We start from the raw sequence: 14432 nt of genomic DNA on the forward strand, positions 1-14432 counted from the left end.
GCAATACATGTTAGAATGATCTTTGGCCACGATTACAGATGTGTTTTTCTGGGTAAGTATCTTGAATTGTACAATATGTGCACATTAGTCTTACATTTGTTTGCTTTTTGCTTTTTCAAGTCTTGCCATATTGGCATATATGGATTTAAGTCAAAACTGTAACTAAGCCACTCAGCAACGTTTACTGTAGTCTTGATAAGCAACTCCAGTGTATATTTGGCCTTGTGTTTTAGGTTATTGTTCTGCTGAAAGGTGCATTTGTCTCCCAGTGTCTGGTGGAAAGCAGATTGAACCAGGTTTTTTTCTATGATTTTGTCTGTGCTTAGCTCCATGCCATTTCTTTTTTTTATCCCAAAAACTCCTGTCCTTGACGATTACAAGCATACCTATAACATGATGGAGCCACCACTTTGCGTGAAAATATGGAGAGTGTTTCTCAGTAATGTAAATTAGGCGCAGGGAGTCAGGAAACAAGTGCAGTTAAAGAGTTTATTATTATTATTAAACATGGAACAAGCTAAGCGTCTGACACGGAAAGATAAACAATACTACCTGACGACTACTAACAGAAGAGTACTATATAAAGGGTGAGTAAACAAGGGAGTAATGAAGTCCAGGTGTGACTGATGATGAGATGCAGGTGTGCATAATGAGGGTTGCCAGGTGTGCTTAAGAATGCGTTGCCAGGTGGTGTTTGGTAAACCAGCAACGTCAAGCGCCGGAGTGGGGGAAAATAAATAGACGTGACAAGTAATGTGTTGGTTTGGATTTGCCCCAAACATAACACTTTGTATCCAGGACAAAAACGGAATTGCTTTGCCACATTTTTTGCGGTATTACTTTAGGGCCTTGTTGCAAACAGGATGCATGTTTTGGAATATTTGCACAGGCTCTCTTCTTTTCACCCTGTCATTTAGGTTAGTATTGTAGAGTCACTTCAATGTTGATCCATCCTGAGTTTTCCTCTAGGGATATTCAGTGTCTGCTTTTTTTGTTTTTTTTTACCCATCTACCAATAGGTGCCCTTTGTGAGGCATTGGAAAACCTTGCTGTTCTTTGTGGTTGAATTTGTGTTTGACTAAAGGACCTTATAGATAATTGTATGTGTGGGGTACAGAGATGAGGTAGTCATTCAAAATTCATGTTAAACACTATCATTGCACACAGATTTTTACTCCTGAGCTTATTTTAGGCTTTCCATAACAAAGTGGTTGAATACTTATTTCAGCTTTTCATGTTTTATTAATTTGACATTATGGGGTATTGTATGTAGGCCAGTGATAAAATAATCTAAATGTAATACATTCTAAATTCAGGCTGTAACACAAAACATGTGGAAATAGTCAATAGTTATGAGAGAGAGAGAGAAATATAACAAATTCAACTCCCAGCACTTGTTTTGCTTTTGGAAAATGAGAGGTGGAAGGCAGTTTGTAGGTGAACCAGTGGCTATCCTGTCTGTACCTTTGTGTGGTTGTCATAGACCCATCATGGAATTGATTGCACCACAGACCTCCTCATACTGGGCCTTTCTCTGAAACCTTTCAGACCTGAAATAGAAAAACACCACAGAGACTGCTGGTAGACAAGCAAACAGGCACACAGAGGAAAACATCACCTGGTGCTTCCTCACTGTCTGACAAAACAACCATAACAGCATTATGTTAAGAGAGATGTGTGTAAACTGTTTTTTAATTAGAATAAAAATGCTATCCTGACCATTTCAGCATATTACAGAGGATGTAAATAATGGTCCCAGTTATCTAACCATTCCCTTGTTTGACAGTGCAGTATATTTTCTGACATACGCAGCAGGTTGATTCTCGTTCTCTGTCCAGCTGATACCTGTTTAATTAGCTGGAAAAGGGCCTTGAGAGGAGAATGGTGTGGCTTGTACAGCTAATTTCCCTAGATAAGCTGTGCATTGCTGTGCATTGCTGTGCATTACTTACATCTTCGGCAAATGCCGTTGTAAGCAGCTACATGTGATCATAACACCATCTCATTGGTCTGAAAACAAAACAAAATGTCATCATTACCATGACGACAGCCACGAGGGTGCATTATCATACCATGTTGAAACATCGACATGAGACAAACACACAGGTGGACGCCACACTGACCTCCAGCGCCACAGAACGCTGAGCAGTGTGTTCCACTCTCCCCATGATGAGTCAATAAGGGAAGGGGGAGCCTCTCCAAATATTAATGAGACTACATGGATGAACATCTCACTTGTCCCCCTCTCCTCCGCCTCTCTCCACTGGACGGACATGGCCATTAACTCTCCGGTAATTAACAGCAGGCAGAGACATATGAAAACCTTACTAATGACTCCATAAACCTTCCACTCTGGGGCTATCAGCTAACCAGCCATGTGGTAAGAGTTCACTCCACAGATCAGAGCACTGCACTGGAGAGCTAGGTAGCATGTTAGCCCGTCACAGAGAACTGGAAAGGGATTGTTTGGCGTTTTTCCCTAAAGGTCTATAAATGGAGCTATATTGTAAAAGTGAGGCAACAAATTGTTCAACATAATCAAACTATTGCACAACAGGGAGCTGCACAAACAGTCCCTAATCTATAAGCAGTTTCTATTCATGGGTGTCCATGAAATTACTTTAGATCACAATAACAGAATACATTATACTATAAATTGTGTTGTGTTTGAAGTACAATAAATGGCGTACGCATAACTCTTAAGATGTGTTCTTCTTAATTTCAAACTCTGTCAAGAGCTAGGTGACTTGCCTGACTTCAGTTGTGTGTTCAGACAGGTTTTCCTTCCAAAAATAGAATCATAATTTAAGTGTCAGGGGTGTGTCTTCAGGCTCTCCTGTGATGCTTTCCTCTCCTCTGGCAGCTCTGTTCATTGGACTCTGACAGCGTTCCATTAGACGGCAGGTCAACAGGGATCCTAGTAAGACAGAGCCGTATTGTTGTCGTCTATAGCGCCAGAGCCCTCTGCTCAACGACGGTTAATAAGATAAGAAGACATGGCTGCTCTATTCTGGAGGTGTACAGAGCTCAGATAGGGAGACTGGAATGTTACACCCGCCTTTCAATTTAGAACGTAAATTATGAAATTACACTATTTCATGTCTTCATGTCTTATTTTTTTAAATGTGCAAATATATAACAAAGAAATGGCTCACGAGAAATACCACTAGACCTAAGGCTGTTTAGATTGAAAGGCACTCTAGTCTGGGCATAAATCTCAACGATGGAGCACTCTGTTCACTCTCCGATATTTCAATAATGTTCTTATCTCCTCAAATATGTCGCCCAGGGTCAAATGCAGCCTGGCACCACAATCCTGTGGCCTTCCTTATTAATTAAATCCTCTACAAATTGTGCAAAACACTATTACAGATTATCGTGAAATAGACAGAAATTACTCATTACATTTTTTCTTCATATTACACGATTTTCTTCATAAAGAATTCCAATTTGTAGCTAGGCTAGCGGTTAATGTTAGGGTTAGGGGGTTAGGGTTAGGGGTTAAGGGGTAGGGTAAGGTTTAGTTAACATGCTGGCTAAGTATTTGAAATGCTGCTAATTAGTTAAAAGGTTCCATCATGCGATTCAAACTCGCAATATTTGGGTTGCTAGACCTTTGCGGTACGCCCACCCATCCTCCCTGACAAACCTCCCTCCTATCGTTTCTGTCATACCTACTACTGCCTTCATCTTTGACTGAAATTCACTGTATACAAAATCATAGGGTGGACATGAAAAACGTTTATTTTTCATGTGTCTGTCAGACATTTTGCATGAGTAATTTCTGTCTATTGCACATTTGTGATGGTGGATTGCAACGACTCCATTTAATGTCCTCATTTAATGTGTGTGATTAAAGATTGCGAACTCAGGGCAATGCAAAAACTACATTATTTTCAAAAGCTAACATTATTCATTGTTGAGGGCATTAATTGGTTAACTAAGCCCACAACCTGTTTTCATTAATGGTCCTCTTGGTGATATAAATTAGTAGCATTGTTCCACAGTGCTCAAGTGCTCTTCCTCTGGGTGACAAGCTTCTGACTGGTCTAGCAAAGATGCTTTATGCAGTGGAACATTCCCTCCAGACCCATAAATCAGTGTGTGTCTATGTATGGCACTGGCTTTGGATTTTGGTTTGGTACTACTGAGCACTCTATAACTTTATTATTGCTGTGTTGCATTTGTATCCCATCTATCCAGGTCCAGTTTATCATAGTGCCTAGTGGCAACCAACCCAATATGCTATAATGTGGTGTTTGCATACTATATGAAAGATAACTATTGTGTGTTTTTGCCTGTCCATCAGATGTTGGAACAAAGTTATCATATTCCGTGCTTGTTTGTTTTGTGTCTATAGCAGTAGAGGAGTGTCTTATATCCCCTCTGATATCTTTGGAGCAGCGTGTCCCAGATAGGCCTGTGATTGATCGGGACACTTTAGCTTGGAGGGTCCTGCTGTGTCCACAGTGGGCCTGCAGTCATCATCACTTTCACTTAAACCAGGGGATCATACTGCAGTGATATGTGAAGGGGTGTGGGCTGGGTGTAGAGCAGTTAACAGAGAGCAGGCTGGGGGCACAGAGACAGAGAGAAGGAGAGGGAGGGGGGTCTAATAAATGGCCACTGGTTTGGGCCAATTAATCAATTAGCGAATCTGACAAAGTGCCATTGTATTTCTGGCTTGGCACAATGTTTGCCCTCAGTACAAAGGTGGAGGAGGGAGAGCAGGAGGGATGTCTGATGAGAGTGCAAGGTCAGGGAAGGCAGACACAGCCCCACTATCCGTCTTGCAAGCTCGCTCTCTCTGTCTCGCTCTCTCAATTCAATGGGCTTTATTGGCATGGGAAACATGTTTACATTGCCAAAGCAAATGGAATAGACAATAAACAAAAGGAAAATAAACAAGGGAAACATTAGGAAACATTTATCTTTCTCTCTCCTGCCTAAATCTTCCCCCTCCATTTATCTGTAAGTATTATGTGTTGTATGTGCGTTGTTCAACACTGTGCTACAGTATCTCAAGCTGAACCCTGTCTGGCTTGATAAGGAATGTTTCAGAGTCCAGGGATGTATTCCAGGATAATATGTTTTGAGAAGAGCTGAGCAGATGATATGGGATAAGGAGAATGAGAGCTGAAGCACTCTCAGGGTTTATTCTCATCTCTCTTGGAACACTTGGGGGCTTTTCCAAGAGATAGACATGCTGATGCACTTCTACCGTATCCCTCACACTGGGAAACTTAAAGCAATATGTTCAGTCATGGGCTTGTGGTTTATCGGTAAATTATAATTAATGGACACAGATATGCCATGGTGGCATTGAGTGCGGTCACCATGAGTGAGGAGGGATGGATGGAGTGAGGATGGATGGGGTGAGGATGGATGGGGTGAGGATGGATGGGTTAAGGAGGGATGGAGTGAGGAGGGATGGTGGAGGCTGAGGGTAAAATAAGGTATTTGTCAACGATGCTCAATCAGCAGAGTGTGATCAGTAATTAGTCCCCCATCATTACTGGGAATGAACATCAAGGCCTGAGGAGTTTACCGGGTCCCTCCAGATAACACATAGAAATTTGATGCACCCCACCTAACTACGGAACACACAGTGGTCCTTATCAGGAGGCTCCAGTGTGAGGCTCACATAAACACACAGAAGAATCCCCCCACAGAGAGTGTTTACACATGCATGTGTACAACACACACACACACACACACACACACACGTCACCACCGCATTGCCTACACTGTGTTATAGAGATTTTCTCATTTGAATATAGATTTAAGAATGCTATTCCCAATTCCCTGTCTTTCCTTATCCAAATTACTAAGTTATGTCCCATCAGCACCTTTCCAACCCATCTCTGTTTGTCTTTCCCATGTTATCAGTGGCTCCCGGCCAGGAGAGTCAGTACGGCGCTGCCCCCTTCCCTGACCTCTCCTCAGGGCAGGCCCACCAGGTATACCTGTGAACACTGCAAAGCGGCAGGGCCAGAGGACAGAATGGGTTTCTTACCTCTGGCTGAGGTGAGTGACTGGATGTAAACGGCAGATTTCCTCCTCTTCGTCTGAAGAGGAGTAAGGATCGAACCAAGATGCGGCGTGGTAAGTGTTCATGACGAATTTTAATAAGAAAAAGCCTGAACACTATGAAATACAAAACAATGAACGATAACATGAACTAAACCAAGCCGAAACAGTCCCGTGTGGCACAAACACCCACAAACCAACAGTGAAACCCAGGCTACCTAAGTATGATTCTCAATCAGAGACAACTAACGACACCTGCCTCTGATTGAGAACCATACCAGGCCGAAACAAAAACCAAACATAGAATCACAAAACATAGACTGCCCACCCCATCTCACGCCCTGACCATACTAAATAAAGACAAAACAAAGGAAAATAAAGGTCAGAACTTGACACTGGACCTCATACAGTTCCTTGGGGACTTAATTATACAGAAATACTATAATCCACTGATATTTCGAGAGTTGTTTATCATTTGATTATGAAAACTAATGCAATCTGAATAGTTTTATGATGCTAATACATAGGTCCATACTGTATGTCCTTAATGGAATTAGGTAAGTTTAGGTAATAAAACTTTAAAATTACTATATTTTTATTTGGATAAAAACAATGTAATGCTTTTACATAGTTTACTCTGCATGCTTCTGTAGAAGTCTGCCATTTGTTCCTGCACAGTGATTAAAAATGTCACTTGGACATTTTAAGGGCAATTCCACGGTAACGGAACTACGCTGAGACTCAGATTTTCACTTTATAATGTATACCAAACAAAAAACATTTATTTCAAAGTCTCAGCGTTATTCCATTATCGTGGTATTACCCCTAATCATCTGCGTTCCATCACTTGTTCCATACCTACTGATCTGTTCTGAATGTCGGAAAACAGAGGAACACAATACATTGTTTGACTGCACTTGATTAATTCACGGGAAGCTGTAAACGACAACTATTTCCTGAAAGGAAATGGATGCATATTAGAAAAGGTTAGCTGAAAGCTGCAGCAGTGCTGCTTGTGTTATTGTCATGGTGTATTCATAACCTTTGTTCCCTGATTAAATTCAAAATATCTGAATCCAGCCATTTATGCAAGCCTGAACTTACAGATGGAAAATGCTGCTGATTAATAACAACTCCTGCCAGTGTATATTTCACAGCGTGACGTGTGTGTGTGTGTGTGTGTGTGTGTGTGTGTGTGTGTGTGTGTGTGTGTGTGTGTGTGTGTGTGTGTGTGTGTGTGTGTGTGTGTGTGTGTGTGTGTGTGTGTGAAATACGGGTAGCACATAACTTCATAGTTCTGAACTGCTTTTACAATCAACATGCTGTTAAAGCCATGCTTTACCCACTAAGCGTGCAGGTCAGGATCCTGCCCTTAGCTCCACTCACTCCCAAGTCTATAATTCCTGCATTCTCTAAGGACATCCAGGTACCCATCCATTTTCTTCCCAGGTGGAAAACATTCCATAAAGCACATTTTCATGAGGAAGAGTTCATGCTAAAAATGTGATCATTATATTGGTTTTAGAATCTACTCCTCTCAACTGCTTAGACTGTGTCACGACACACACAGCTCTAGCTTGAACTGCATGTTAGATAGGGGAGATCGTTCAAAGTTCCTGTGATTTTACTTCATAACAAGTTAAAGCTTTTCATCACCTAGTCGTTTCCATCAAGATTTAATTTTGCCTGTGGGGAGTGAGTGCTATTGACATTTCTAAATGTCAGTTCAGATTTTTTTTTAACTCACCCAATCATGAAAATGACAGAAGGCAATAGTTAGAAGGCATACAGGATAGCTCCGTGGAAGGTAAGGTACGAGACTGAGGGGGAAATAATATGAATCAACACTATTGATTTGATTGTTGTTTGATTTTCTTGCTGCATAATATCATGGAAGTGTGATATTATCCTTTATTAGAACTCACATCTTCTCATTCACACTTCCAATGTTAACTCACCTTCATAGTTCACACCAGCGAACCAAACCAAATGACATCCATGCCATTAACAATGGAAGTTAAGGTCCATAAAAAATATAAAAAATATACACAGACAGATATCTAAATTACTTATCGTCACCTGAGGCAGCTCTTGAGGTGTTGCCCTCTCATCCTCTTCCATTTCATTAAGGAGTTGGGAACACAACTAATAAAGGATCCATACTCTCCTGTGTGCTTGTCAGAGCTCTGACTGGCAGCTCTTCTCAGAACTCCCTTTCCATCTAATTCAATTTCTCACACACACAGTACTTTGTTGAACTAGCAGGCGACATCCTTTAGAGCTATTGTCATGAATGTGGGTCTTAGGGAGGCTTCTCGTTTATCACTCCCGTAACAACAACAGATTCATCCCCCTTTGTCTGGAGAATTACTTTCCAGCGGTAGGAGTGGTTCAATATATGTGAGCTGTGTACAATGATGAAGTTGAATTTAGATTTTTTTTTATGGATAGGCCTATTGATATTTTGTGCAGTCTGTAACCCGTATTTTAAATGATGAGTGAGTAACAATTATGACTAGGGTTGGACATTTTTTACACCCATAGATACATTTTCTTGGGTGCTGGGTGTGCCCATATCGAAATGTTACATTACATCTTAGATCTGTCATTCATTGTCCCCATTACATTTACATTTACATTTAAGTCATTTAGCAGACGCTCTTATCCAGAGCGACTTACAAATTGGTGCATTCACCTTATGACATCCAGTGGAACAGCCACTTTACAATAGTGCATCTAAATCTTTTAAGGGGGGTGAGAAGGATTACTTTATCCTATCCTAGGTATTCCTTAAAGAGGTGGGGTTTCAGGTGTCTCCGGAAGGTGGTGATTGACTCCGCTGTCCTGGCGTCGTGAGGGAGTTTGTTCCACCATTGGGGGGCCAGAGCAGCGAACAGTTTTGACTGGGCTGAGCGGGAACTGTACTTCCTCAGTGGTAGGGAGGCGAGCAGGCCAGAGGTGGATGAACGCAGTGCCCTTGTTTGGGTGTAGGGCCTGATCAGAGCCTGGAGGTACTGAGGTGCCATTGGTATGTCCAGCCCAGCCTTCTTTAATGTATTTTCTGGGACGTTTTTTGGTTTCCATATCCATTACACATGATGATCTGTCTGGGTGGAAGTGGTGGCCCTGCTTCATGTTTGGTCACCCTGAGGGGCTATATTTTAATCACGCTCTGTTTCCAAGCTATTAAAAAGAGCGAGGGGTGTTTATCAGACAGTGGGGGAAAATAAACAATCTTTAATTAGCTCACATGGAGAATGTTCCTCTCTCTGCTTCACCAAGTGTTGGAAAATAAAATTGTCACTAATATTGTGAAACAGATTGTAATGGTAAAAACAGTATAGCTCTGCACTAACATTCTGGCAATCAAAGATAGGGGATTCAAAGTCTTGCATCATCTGCAGTGCAAAGACTTGAGTCTGATCTCTGATATCATGCTTGAGACTTGACTTGGACAATCAACTTAACAGGCAGGGATAACAGTTTATGAACAGCATATGGGGTTCTTTTTATGTCTTCGCGTTAGATTATCACTTTTCCTGCATGAATTAAAACAGAGGTGATGTGACAGAACTGTTTATGAAAGGAATGGTAATTTCTCAATAATAGATATGCAAATAGTATTCTAACAATAAACTGATTTGCCTAAAAAAGACAATAAAACTGGTGATTTTCACTTCCTTAGAAAGTATCTTCCCTGTAGTTGTTGCCTTCCTGCATAGGAAGACCCCTGTGGTCTTCCTTGTAGATGAGGCACAGCTCTATCTCTCTGCTGCAGATGGATCCCTCATTTAACTCAGGACGAGCCTGACAATGAGGAGAAATCTCATTAAGATATTTCTCAATGCCTGAATTATGCAACAGAACAGACAATAAAGTCAGAAAACATTCTTGTTCTATCTCTACTTCCTGTGATAAAACAACTTTGATTAAAAGGACAAGCTAGCGTTGGAACAAATGTCCCGCAGGCTGTCTTGACATCCTGCAGAGCTTGTTGTGCTGATAACCATCCTTCCTTTCACTTTGCTAAATGTCATTTCCCCCCACAAAAATTCAACGTCAAAGAAATAAGACACACTTCACACATTTAATTTGTGCGTTTGGTTCTTTGATGAAAGACATGTTTCTATTTATTTGTCAAATTACAGACAATAGAGAAAGATCACACCAAGTTCAGGATAATGATGCATGTTTTTAGTTTCCCAAGACCAAGAGTTTATACAGAGCCAGAGCAACAGTACATGAAAAACCTGAGCAGAAAAGTGTTGTCATTTGTAGTTTATTTGAAAATATGAACTTTCCAAATATTCAAGGTAGTCAAATATAGTTTATATTGAGATTCAACTAAAAGCCTACAATTTTCTTTGATATCCCAATATAGGTATCAGAAAATCAAATAATATTTGAAGGTACTTTAATATATTATGCAAATTATTTTAATATAAACCAAAAATATTGATTTAATCGCTGACAAATATTTGATGAAGAACCAAAAACTACAACAGTTAGTTGAATTAGTCTAAATATGTTATCATAAACACATGGTTTGGAGGGCTCTTAGATATGAATCTTAATGTGGCCTATAGCTTATAATGAAATACTTGAAGGACATGGAATCACCTCTACATTAGAGTAGTTCACTTTAGCAGCTTCAAAATTACAAAAAAATATATATTTAAGAAATATATATTCATAATGAGGTAATACCTTGACATCAAGTTCTTATACATGTATATTAACTTTGATTATTATAATAGCAAAATTGTTGGTACATTAGACTTTGAAAATTGCTTTATAATGTAGTTATTTCATAAGTGAAATAAGGAATTGTCACTATTCCTCGTGTACAGTAGTTAAACACTCTCAGCTAATTGCTATGCGATTAAAATGCAATTACAAAAGTATTATGTAACAACATGCTAATAAAATGTTAGTTTTATTACACAGGCACAAGAACAGTTTAATGTTACTGAGAAAAATAACAGTAGCAAAATATGGCTATTAAGTGTCCAAAGGAAACTAAATATCCCAAAACTGCCATCTTGAAATCAACTACAGCCAGGTAGGTGGGAAATCATGTCAGTCTGTATTCTGAGAAAACTATACCTTTAAAGATGGTATAGTGTGTGTCCAACTTGCTGTTTGCAATGTTTGCAAATGGCTTTGTTCTATTCTGCGGTATTTTCAGCGATCATAAAATGTATTGCAGCTTTTGACCTTTTCAGTGGCATGTTGAAAGAGTCATGCAGTAGTTGAGCATCAAAAAGTATTTATACTCATCTGTACGAATCGATAGACTGGAATAGTATAGGAGATTATGTGATCTCTTCAGTCTCTTTCTATCTTCAATATGAAGTTCCAGACACAGCCCTTCCATTAGTTGATGGCAGCCAATCCAATTTTTTCAGAAAAGTAGTCACGTCCTAAGATCTGTATTGAAATATATATATTTTTAATAAGTAGTTGATTTCTAAGATCTCTATTCAAATAGTTGTAGTCACCGCCAAAGTAACTATTTGTTCCCCTGGTGTGACGGCTGTTGGAAGGAGAGGACCAAGATGCAGCGTGGTACGTGTTCATGGTTTCATTAAACTGAACACTGAAATAACAAAGAGACCGAACGAAACCGAAACAGTTCTGTCTGGTGCAGACAGAAAACAACTACCCACAAAAACCCACTGGGAAAAAGCTACCTAAGTATGGTTCTCAATCGGAGACAACGATAGACAGCTGCCTCTGATTGAGAACCACACGGCCAAACAACATAGAAAATTAACATAGAATGCCCACCCTAGTCACACCCTGGCCTAAACAAAATAGAGAATAAAAGCCTATCTATAGCCAGGGTGTGACACCTGGAAGAAAATATATATATTTTCACAAAGTATAGTTAAAACTAAAGTTTTAGTTAAATCTCAAGTCTTGTACATGAAAGCATAAACAGTTGAAATTTGGTACGGTTGACATTTCATTAAAAGCTTACAATTAATCTCAGGAGTATCTTCCTAACACTCAAATGATGTGCACCTTGTATCTGTTACTAGTAATTCAATGCCTTGAGCACATAACATTTCTAATTTGGGAGCACATTATTTAAATGATGTTCTAGATCTCCAATTGAAACAGATTAAATTACTTTGGACTGTGAAACTATTCCCTGCTGAGTAACTCTCTCACTTTCTTCTTAGTTAGGAGGGCTCAGTGTTACTGAGTGCTCTGCAGCCCTCAGCCTCCCACTCAGCATTCATTGACCAGGTTTAGAAATACTCACTCTTCATCATGACCAATCTAACCAAACATTCTCCTTTCACTATACTAAATTCAGAGTGAATGGGAAACTCTGTATTCATGATGTTTCCCCCCAGTGCTGCTATGACATACTGTACGTGGTTGTGCTGATTAGTTTGAACATACAGGTAGGATAGTAATGATTGACTGGGAGTGAATGCTCTATTCAGGCTGTATCAGATGCATGAGTAGGACGAGAACACAATGACTGCAACACAATACAGAGCTGATGGCATTACAGGAATATCTGTCTTATCTTCTCCACACAGTGGATAAGAAGGGCTTTCACACATAGGCAAATGGAGCTCTCACTAAACGGCTGTACACTCTCAGAAATAAGGGTTCCAAAAGGGGTTTTCTGTCACGCCTGCTCCTGCTCCCCCTCCCTGACGCTCGAAGGCGATAGGTTCCCCAGCATTACGCACTCCTGCCACCATCATTAAGCACACCTTGCCCCCCCGTCACACGCATCAGCGGTTATTGGACTGAACCTGGATTTAATCACCTTTGTCATTACCTCCCCGCTCTGTTCCCCGCTTCAGAATTAATTGTAGTTTTTCGTTGTTTACCCGTGTGCTGATGCTGTTCCTGTTTTGTAACCTGTCTGTTCCTGAATAAATGTTGACTCCCCGTACCTGCTTCTCATCTCCAGCATCGGTCCTTACATTTTCAGCTGTCCCAATAGGAGAACCCTTTGATTAAAATGTTTTGGTTCAAGGCAGAACCCCTCTTGGTTCCAGGTGGAAACCTCTGTGGAAAGGGTTCTACATGGAACCCAAAAGAGTTCTACCTGGGACCAAAAAGAGTTAACACAAGGGTTTTCCTATTGGGAACCTTTGAAAACATCCACTTCCTGTCCCTCACCGCCCCTGGTCCCATATATTCTTGGACTTGGTTAAAGGCCTCCCGCTGTCTGATGGCAATACAACCATCCTTACGGTGGTGGACCGGTTTTCCTAAGCTGCGCATTTAATTCCCTTCCTAAATTGCTCTCAGCTACAGTTGAAGTCGGAAGTTTACATACACTTAGGTTAGAGTCATTAAAACTCATTTTTCAACCACTCCACAAATTTCTTGTTAACAAACTATAGTTTGGCAAGTTGGTTAGGACATCTACTTTGTGCACGACACAAGTTATTCTTCCAACAATTGTTTACAGACAGATTATTATTATTATATAATTCACTGTGTCACAATTCCAGTGGGTCAGAAGTTTACATACACTAAGTTGACTGTGCCTTTAAACAGCTTGGAAAATTCCAGAAAATTATGTCATGGCTTTAGAAGCTTCTGATAGGCTAATTGGCATCATTTGAATAAATTGGAGGTGTACCAGTGGATGTATTTCAAGGCCTACCTTCAAAATCAGTGCTTGACATCATGGGAAAATGAAAAGAAATTAGCCAAGACCTCAGAAAAGAAATTGTGGACGTCCACAAGTCTGGTTCATCAAATCAAATGTATTCAAATCAAATGGATTCTTACATCAGCTGATATCTCAAAGTGCTGTACAGAAACCCAGCCTAAAACCCCAAACAGCAAGCAATGCAGGTGTAGAAGCACGGTGGCTAGGAAAAACTCCCTAGAAAGGCCAGAACCTAGGTTGAAACCAAGAGTGGAACCAGGCTATGAGGGGTGGCCAGTCCTCTCCTGGCTGTGCCGGGTGAAGATTATAACAGAACATGGCCAAGATGTTCAAATGTTCATAGATGACCAGCAGGGTCAGATAATAATAATCACAGTGATTGTCGAGGGTGCAACAGGTCAGCACCTCAGGAGTAAATGTCAGTTGGCTTTTCATAGCCGATCATTCAGAGTATATCTACCTCTCCTGCTGTCCGACGATACCCCCGGACAGGGCCAAACAGGCAGGATATAACCCCACCCACTTTGCCAATGCACAGCCCTCACACCACTAGAGGGATATCTTCAACCACCAACTTACCATCCTGAGACAAGTCCGAGTATAGCCCACAAAGATCTCCGCCACTGCACAACCCAAGGGGGGGGGGCGCCAACCCAGACAGGAAGATCCCGTCAGTGACTCAACCCACTCAATTGATGCACCCCTCCTAGGGATGACATGGAAGAGCACCAGTAAGCCAGTGACTCAG

General features: G+C 40.7%; 1 long non-coding RNA gene across 1 annotated transcript; it reads right to left on the reverse strand.

Annotated features, from left to right (window-relative positions):
• Positions 1 to 1060: 1060 nt before the first annotated feature.
• On the reverse strand, positions 1061 to 6206 carry LOC118385658 (uncharacterized). Its single transcript, XR_004826074.2, has 3 exons — positions 6017 to 6206; positions 1953 to 2010; positions 1061 to 1550 (listed from the first exon to the last, which is right to left on the reverse strand). It is a non-coding gene; the product is annotated as an uncharacterized LOC118385658 (long non-coding RNA).
• Positions 6207 to 14432: the final 8226 nt, after the last annotated feature.

This window comes from Oncorhynchus keta, chromosome 6, assembly GCF_023373465.1.
Source record: "Oncorhynchus keta strain PuntledgeMale-10-30-2019 chromosome 6, Oket_V2, whole genome shotgun sequence".
NCBI classification, from domain to species: Eukaryota; Metazoa; Chordata; class Actinopteri; order Salmoniformes; family Salmonidae; genus Oncorhynchus; species Oncorhynchus keta.